The sequence below is a fragment of the Alligator sinensis genome, unplaced genomic scaffold, assembly GCF_000455745.1.
Source record: "Alligator sinensis unplaced genomic scaffold, ASM45574v1 scaffold1451_1, whole genome shotgun sequence".
Classification (NCBI taxonomy): domain Eukaryota; kingdom Metazoa; phylum Chordata; order Crocodylia; family Alligatoridae; genus Alligator; species Alligator sinensis.
In genome coordinates, this window is record NW_005842351.1 from 869,818 (window position 1) to 878,084 (window position 8,267).

The 8,267-nt window shown below is 43.5% G+C and overlaps 1 protein-coding gene across 4 annotated transcripts in view; it reads right to left on the minus strand.

Moving 5' to 3' along the window:
- The window catches only part of LOC102381659 (zinc finger protein 474-like), a 49,996-nt gene extending 42,444 nt beyond the window's left edge, over window positions 1-7,552 (minus strand). For 3 of the 4 annotated variants that reach the window (XR_324478.3, XM_025210467.1, XM_006029027.3), the window contains exon 1: window positions 7,444-7,552. The gene's annotated coding sequence lies outside the window, so the exon portion shown is untranslated. Of the gene's footprint in view, window positions 1-5,593; window positions 5,656-7,443 lie in introns of those variants that run through there. The other variant, XM_025210466.1, reaches the window with a different exon arrangement.
- Between the last annotated feature and the right edge of the window lie 715 nt (window positions 7,553-8,267).

Here is an 8,267-nt window from a genome sequence, read left to right on the forward strand (position 1 = left end):
ATGGCTTGCCATAACTCAGTAAGTGGCCCTCCACCCGAAATAATTGCCTGCCCCTGCTGTAAGATCTAATATCATAGGAGCCTGGCTTAAATCTCTTATGAGTAATGCACTCAGAAATGTCCATAAGCGAAGCCTGTTCTACCAGAGAGGCAGCCACATGTGTAACAGGCACTAAGGGATGTGACACCCGCACAACCTGTTTGCAGAACATGGGTCGGTGTCAACACCTTCATTAAACAGGGATAGACACACATAGCTGAGGGCAAGTACTCTTTAGTAGCTCTGAGTCTCAGATACTAAAAAGCAGTACTATGTAACAAAAATAACATTGTACTATTCCCTAATTAAACAGCTAGAATAGAGCCAGTCAGGAATTTTCTGGCCAAATGTGTTTTCCTGATCAGAAAAGGTTGATTAGTCAAGATGAATTCTTTTTGCACAATGTTACTGTCACAACCCAGTTAATCAGTGCCCATGCCACTAGCAAGAGATACCATTCAAGTAGTCAACTAAGGGTTAAAAAAAAAAATCCTTGCCAGACACTCCTGAAACAAAATCCTGGCGGAGAGCTGTATACAATTTATGCCCACGTTACAAACAAGAAACGAAACTTAAGACTGGTCAGGGTGAAAGGGGATAGCCCTACCATAAATCCCTGCAATTGGTCAAGAAACAAGCGTAAGCCCCTCATCATAACCTCATACGTAACAGGCAGAAAACCTAACCCACTACCTTGTAACCTGATAGCAACCTGAGAGCACAAAGAACTGCTGCTTGCCAGAAAATTAAAGATTCCACATAACGGTTCATCATTGGGTATCTCCGTCAGACACCTCTGTCTATAAATAGTCTAGCAGTTTCCGCCCGAGGCGGAGAACCCCGGAGAAATCTCTGAGGAGAGACCTGAGTCCATCACCAGAGTAGCTTGACAGCCTGATCAGCTGTCAATCACTCCCCGTCATCGTTAATTTTGACGTAGTAAAGCCCTGCAGGCTCGATAGTCCGTTCTCAGCGCGATTCGTTTGTCATCGCTTGATATCGTAACCCGACCTTATTCGCTCAACTGTAACCGAAGCAACTGTAACAGGAACAAAGGCTCAGCCTGAGTCGCACGTCACTATCTGGACAACGTAAGTAAACAATCTCCTGTAACCAACACGCGTCTGTGCCTGGTTAATTTCACCCCATCCATCACTACCCGCCTGTCAGGTGAAAGTTTTACTGCTCTGGTGGTGGTGGTGGGGGGGGGGGGGTCAGAAAGCAGCTGCCGGCACTGCTCTGATCTCCGACAGTTACAAGGTTCAATGAATTTTTTATAGCGGAAACCACTTTTCAGAACAAAAGAGAAACTGACCCTTGCCCAAGAGGTCAGGCACATGGTATGTAGGAGTGAGGTCCCAGCTCTTAATCTGGGAAAGAGCAGGTACTTGAATTTTGATCTACCATCATCCAGATTAGGGCATTAACTGGTGCAGTGGGATGGGGTGGATCTCTCCCTTGCACTGCCTTTTTGTATAAATTTTGAAGGGTCTCTCTCATGGAATAAACAACTTAAAACATCTTAAGAACTTACCAAGGTAAGTTCATGATTGCATTTGCTTGTTATAGTGGAAAGCTTGAGTGAATGACCCAGAAAGTTGCTTTTTTCCTGTATGCTATCCTAACACAGAAGAGAAATGTTTTTAAAATCTCAATTTTTTGAGAGATAAAGTAATTGTTTCCTGTCTAGTTCTGAAAGAGACTTACTGTGACTTTAACAAAAAATTATTTGTATTTGTGAGCAATTGTGATGATAGCAGAGCAAATAAGAAAAATAATTTATTAACATTTTCATGAAAAAATTACCTCTTTTTTCTTTGAAAAGTTTTCAAATGCAAAGTTTTGAGACATGCTTTAATAAGGATGACATTTTCCTCAAATCTACTGAGAGTCCTAAGGATTTGCATTACATTACATGATTAACAGGTTAATCGGGCCTTAAATAGTAACCTGGCTCCATATTCAATTCAATTCAATTTAAGGTGTGGTAATAGAGTAAATGAGCCACAAAGTTATTCCCATAGGTGACATGTAGGGAGGGCATGGGGGGCATGTGCCCCCCCCCCAAGATTGGCCCTTGAAGGCTGGGGAGTGGGGTGTGATGGCTGGTTCCCCCCCTCCACAAGATTGTGGGGGCACTGAGAGAAGCGCCGCCAGCACTTTTGCCAGTGGTGGAGATTGACCACTGCTTGGCGACTGGCTGCTGGGGACTCCCCTCTCCCCCCGCACCCCGCCAGTTGGCAATTGGCCACTGGTGCCCCCCCAGTACCAGGAGGCACCAGCTGCCCATATTATCTGCCATGGAATGCCCATGCCATGTGAACTTTGGCATACAGCAAGTTACCCCGGGTGGGGTAGGGGAGACTGGGGCAAGCACTGAGCTGGCCTCATCAGCCTTACCTGGGACCCTGGGTGCCTCCTGGGGCTGTAGCTGAGGCGATTCTGCTGCATGGAGCCTGGCTGGCAGTGGAGTGCGGCTTTGGGCAGCCCAGCTTTGCTTTTCAGCAGCATGTGCTGGCCAAGCATGCATTGCTCTGCTTTTTTTACTGCCTTTTTTTTTTTTTTTTTGACTCCTGGCTATCTGCACATACCACACAACTGTGCTCGTCTGGATGCGTCCCCAGGTTTCAAGTTGCCGATGCAGGTGATCATGATCCCAGGTTCCCCCTGCACTGGCAAATGGGACATGATTGGGATCTAATCTCTGATCACAAAATCATGCATCCTGCCTTGCACGTGGCATGTCAGGAAGTGCGAATGTTGGGATGGTAGATTAGATCCTGTCAGGGACCTTAGTGAAGCTTTCTGTTCAAGAAGTTATTTCTTGCTAGGAAATGTATTTTCTTTTAATTTCCTTGCAAGAGAGAATGACTTTAAAAAAGCCAGGTCCTGGATGAGACATCTATGCATGAACTCCATCTTCTGTTGGTTGTCTCCTTCAATGGACACATTTTAGGATTTGTGCACATGATTTGTCTTTGTGCACCTGTGCAAGTTCAGTGTACTATCTAGTTTGAAATGTGCAGCTTGCTGGTATATAGACACATTTGCAGATGGAGTTTACTTTCTGGAAGAAAAAAAATTATTGTATTTGTGCTGCTTCTAATCAAGAAAGCTTGTAATTACCCTTCTGACTATGTTTAAAGAATGCTCATATTGAAAATATTAATTATAATTTTCTAAATAAAATAATGCACATACATTTACTAACATACTTGTTAATTTTGACAAAGTCCAAAAGATTTGGATTCTATATTTATCCCTGTATTTTAATACAAGCAATTGCTACTTGATGCCAAAATCTATTTGTAATTTTTTGAGCTGAAGATCCTTTTACTTTAACCTAGTAGCACTTGTTTTATCTATTCTCCCCATTTTGTAAATCAAGTAAGCCTGTATTCAGCTCCCAGAAAAAAATGAGAATAGATATAAAAGGGGTCCAAAGTTGAGAGGCACAGAAACATTTCCAGATGGAGACACTGAAAGATCAGGTAGCAGATTCTTTGGGAATGCAAATTGTTCAAGGTAAATGGCTGGAAAAAATGTTCTTTGCAAGCTTTTGGGCACAAACACCCTTCTTCAGGCATATTGAGAGTCTGCTGGTGAATTGTGTGCTCTCCTGCATAGAATACAAACCAAAATGCAAAATGCAGGTCTGTGAAAATGCAAATGCCTGGTGGTGAGGATCAGAGGGGTGGAAAACAATACTGTGCATTTGTGCCAGTTACTGCACATTTATGTAGTACCTCATATTAGAGGTCATAAACTTAATACGCAGTAGCAATGGCTCATTAATGCATGTATAGACATGGCCAGTAAGGTGCTGCTGGCACATTTGACTTTGTAAAGATGTTACTTTGTGCCTGATAGCCTCTGCTGTGTTGCAAAAACCCAACTGAGTTTCCCTTGCAAGGATTGATATTTGCAATGCTTATCTTGCCTAAGGACTGTTTTTCCTAAAAGTAATACCATATATACATGTTAATTAATACAGTTTAAACTGCCTAGTTTGGACTGTCCTAGTCTGTATTAACTTTCAATGAGAATTAGTTAATTTGGATTGGAGCCAATTCTAATTCAGGCTACAAGACATCCACGTGTATATAGTGATGGCTGTAGTCCAGATTAAACCTAGAAAAATGTAACATGTATAAACAGCCTACTGTAGGGTACCTGTAGATCTGCAGGACACCTACTCCAATGTGCTGTAGTTACAGTGCATTGGAGCAGACTCAGTTAATTAATTAATTAATTGAGTCTGCTAGAGTATGCTAATTACCATGCTCCAGCAGCAGTTTTTTTTAACTAAAGCGCATCAAATAAGCTTTAGTTAAAACAAAATGGCAGCAGGGTTTAAGTGTGGGATGCTGAATACACAAGACACTGTAGGCACTTTAATTAGAGCAGCTCCTGAGAGCTGCTCTAATTAAAGCACCCCACCCCCTGGAGCATGATTAAAGATGCCCCTAGTGATTCAGGTAAGAGTGTTAACTATTAAATCCCTTCCTGCTTTCTGCTATATGTAAATAGCAGTTAGAAGGCCTCACATTCAAAAACTGTTTGGACTCAATTAATGTGAGCATATCACAGCATAGAGTTGTAGGGAAGCTGTAAGGACCAGAGTAATAATTTATCAGATGTCCCACTCAGCTGCAAGTTGATGATGAATTTTTAATACCTGTGACAGGGAGCTCTCTCAGGGCTGGCCTGCCGTAGGCCCGCCCACCACCCGCCTCCTCTCCTGCCTTGATGATACATAATTATGGTGTTAATTAGGCAGGAGGCTGCCCATTCTTGCCTCGATGCCAGGGGGCGCTATCTGCGACTCCGTTCCTCCCCTACACCACAGCCCAAGCCTCGCAGATGGCATCTAGACGACACAATGCTCCTGGCCTACAGCCGGACAAAGCTTAGCCCTTGTTGTCAGGCCTCAGACACACACACACACACACACATTCATACCACCCTCCTCTCACTAGGGCCTCTCACACTCCACCCCGTCTCACAGGGTCTCTTTTCCACATTGACAACTTAGACTGCCTTGCTCCCTCCCGGAGCAGGCCCCTTCAGCCATAGGCTTTATCTAGCTCATACCTTGGGTGGCAGACATACTGTCTTTTGGGCCTCTCCCACGACCCTCACTGGGGTAGTGGCCAGCCAATTACCCAACCGGGTCCAAGCTTGGCCTGGCCCCTCCCAGAGCAACTCTATACACTCACACACACATACTGGGCTCCCAGCCCTCATGGGGGCTCCTCATCTCCACCCCCTCACCGGGGCTGCCCCCTCACTGGGGCCACGGGGATTCCCTCTCCGGTAGGGGCTCAGGTGGCCATAGCCATGCCTGGCCCCCTTGTACCCACAGTATTGTGGGGGTTAAGGATTAAGGCATCCCAACCCACCTTTCACCGGCGTGGTAACTGGCCTGGTATTTCCTGGGGACTCCTGCACCACTGGGAGCCTCACCAGGCCACCCACTCCCGGCAGGGTGCAGTTTGAGGTCATGCCCAGGACCAGGAGCCTCCAAACCATCCCCTACAGCTCCTGCCCTTACCTTCAAGATGTTACATACAGCCTTTCATCCAGGCAATGTCCCTGCCTGGCCTGCCAGCAGCGAACTGCTCTGTTTATATTGGCAGCCAGAGTTCTAAAATGGCCACCGTAACCAAGCACCTGCTGGCTGTTTGGCTCAGCCCTTAAAGTGGCAGGCACCAACAGTGTGCCACAATACCCTTATCTGAAAAAATATTCTTGTCATTTTTTAAAAACATGGGCTTCTGCAGCAAGAAAAATGTCTCTTTGCTACAGTATCAATGTTGACTGACTGTGTCATCAATATGGGATGCCACAATTAAGATCTACTGGTCTGAGTCCTTAATTGTTCCCATTATGCTTTGATGATTTCATAGCTTTACTACTTTTGACTTTGCTTTCTCCTCATTTATGTTGTTATTCATATTATTTGTTTATATATCTTGTTTTCTGTCTTGCAATTCTTCAAATACCAGGTTTTCGTTCAAATTCATGAGTCTATCGAAAAATATATAGAACAGAAGCCTGAATACCCTAAATAATGTCAGTTAAATGAAGAACAATGTAAAATATGCATACCCAAACTCTAAGCTGCAAAATAAGCTTCATCTAGTTAGAAGCCCAACATTCCTTTTCCAAATCATATACCAGATTCCTGGATTAATGAAAATGCCAAATGAAATAAAACACTAGTAAATTTTGCACTGATGTCAATTATGCTAATAATTTGAGCAACAACTCTATCAACCATACCCCTGGAGAGGAGATCATTTTATGTGTGTCAGCATAAAGTTAAATCACAACCGGAAATTTTCAACAAGGAACACATGTAGTTTCATTTGTACTTCTATCTGTGATGTGGTATGGTCAATAATTCACATGCCAGTTGTGGTTATTCTGCTCGTCAAGTAAGGTTTTTTAACTTCCAGTATCCAAAATGTTATACATTATGATTTTATTTGTACTCCCCCCTCTCCCCCTTTAAATATCAGAATAATCAAATTTGGTTTCCATCTGAAAGAAAATGGAATGAGGGAAGGAAGCTAAACATGGTTTGCCCACAGAGCCTATGTTTCTGCCCTGGTGGCCTGTACAAATGAGATGTGCTAAAGAAAGAAAGAAACTGCATAAGCAATCCATTTGTCAAATAGTCACAAATCAACCAATGTTGGTGGGAAAAATACTACTTAAATCTGTTCTCCTCAATAATCTATTTTGTTCAAGTCTCAGAGATCTGTAGGCATCCTGCACAATGGGCTCTTTGTGTTTGATCTCTGGGGTAAAAGAAGGGGCTTAATTACCCAATCACTACTGTTGTGACATTGGGAAATGTGATCATCTGTCGAAACCAACATGAATTTGAGGCATAACCAGATTAACTGAGTCCTCCAAAGCCACAGAACAAGAGCATGGCAGAGCTGCGATTTGAATGCAACAGTTCCCAGAGTTCAGTCCTGTATTCAAACAGACAGCCCAGCTTTCCTAAGGGCCAGAAGGATCACTTCTATGCAAATATCACAAACATGGTTTTCATATTTCCCCACTCACTGCCTGAGCTGGGAGCTTTATTATTTTTCTATCCTGTTACCTTTAAGGCATTCACGGAATCATCTGAACTGAATGGCCAGAGAGACTGAAGGAAGTACATTGACAATTTACCCTAAAAATTATCCCTGTTTAAAAGGGTGTAGGCAGCAAAATTTAGATCTAGATCCTAATTTCCTCCAAAAACATGGGGTTTTTGATTCTGGATTTTGATTCTTGTTCCTCTCTTCTAAAAAGAGAAACTCTGCAGCTTAAGCAACAGATTTAGAAGACCATAAAATAAAGCACAGTTTCTCTAACTCTCTATGTAAACTTTTCTTGTCTTACCTTGTGTTTGCAGCACTTAAACCCCCACATTATGATCCCCCTGCTGTGTTACCAACAACAGGGCTTGAAAGGTTAGAATTTTCTGGTGCCGTGGAAATGGGAGTCTCCCTCTCCTCGCCCAGGTGTTGCCCAGCAACATGTCAACAAATGTGAATTCACAGAGCTCTCAGAAGCTGATTGGCTATCTTCATTGTTTGGTGAGAGAAAGGAGCAAGAAGCAGTGTTTAGGACTAACCAATGGGAAAGATCTTTCCATAAGCACCTTCAGTAGGAAACCTGGGAGCTGCATCTGGAACCCCTTCCATCCTCGTCCAAGGGAGTCTCAGTAATGACCTGCAATTTAAGGAGTGTTAGAAAAAGCGACATCTGGAACCCCCCTTCCCAGTGAATTCTGCATACCACTGACCTGCAGCAGGTGCTGATGATGGGGGCAAGCAGAAGGAGCTGCATCTGGAGCTTCCCTGACCCAGTGGTTGCACAGTTATAATATACAAGAGGCTGGAAGTGAGATGGAAAATGTTGCTGGATACACTTACGCTACAGTCAGACAGCAATGTACATTAGCTGCATGTCAGCCAGAAAAAAAAGCCAGAAAAAAAAGCTTTGGGGCAAAACCTGAAAATTAATGGATCATAGCTTCTACGATGCACCAGGTCAGCCACTCTCCAATAAGGGAGAGTGTTGTATCATGGGATGTACAATTTGTTCAGCCCATAGAGGACAATGGGAGCATAAGGCATTTAAATTACAGCTTCCACAAGGCACCACAGCACCATTTAGAACAATAATTCTAGTTTTCTGTGAAAATATTTCAATTGTTGATA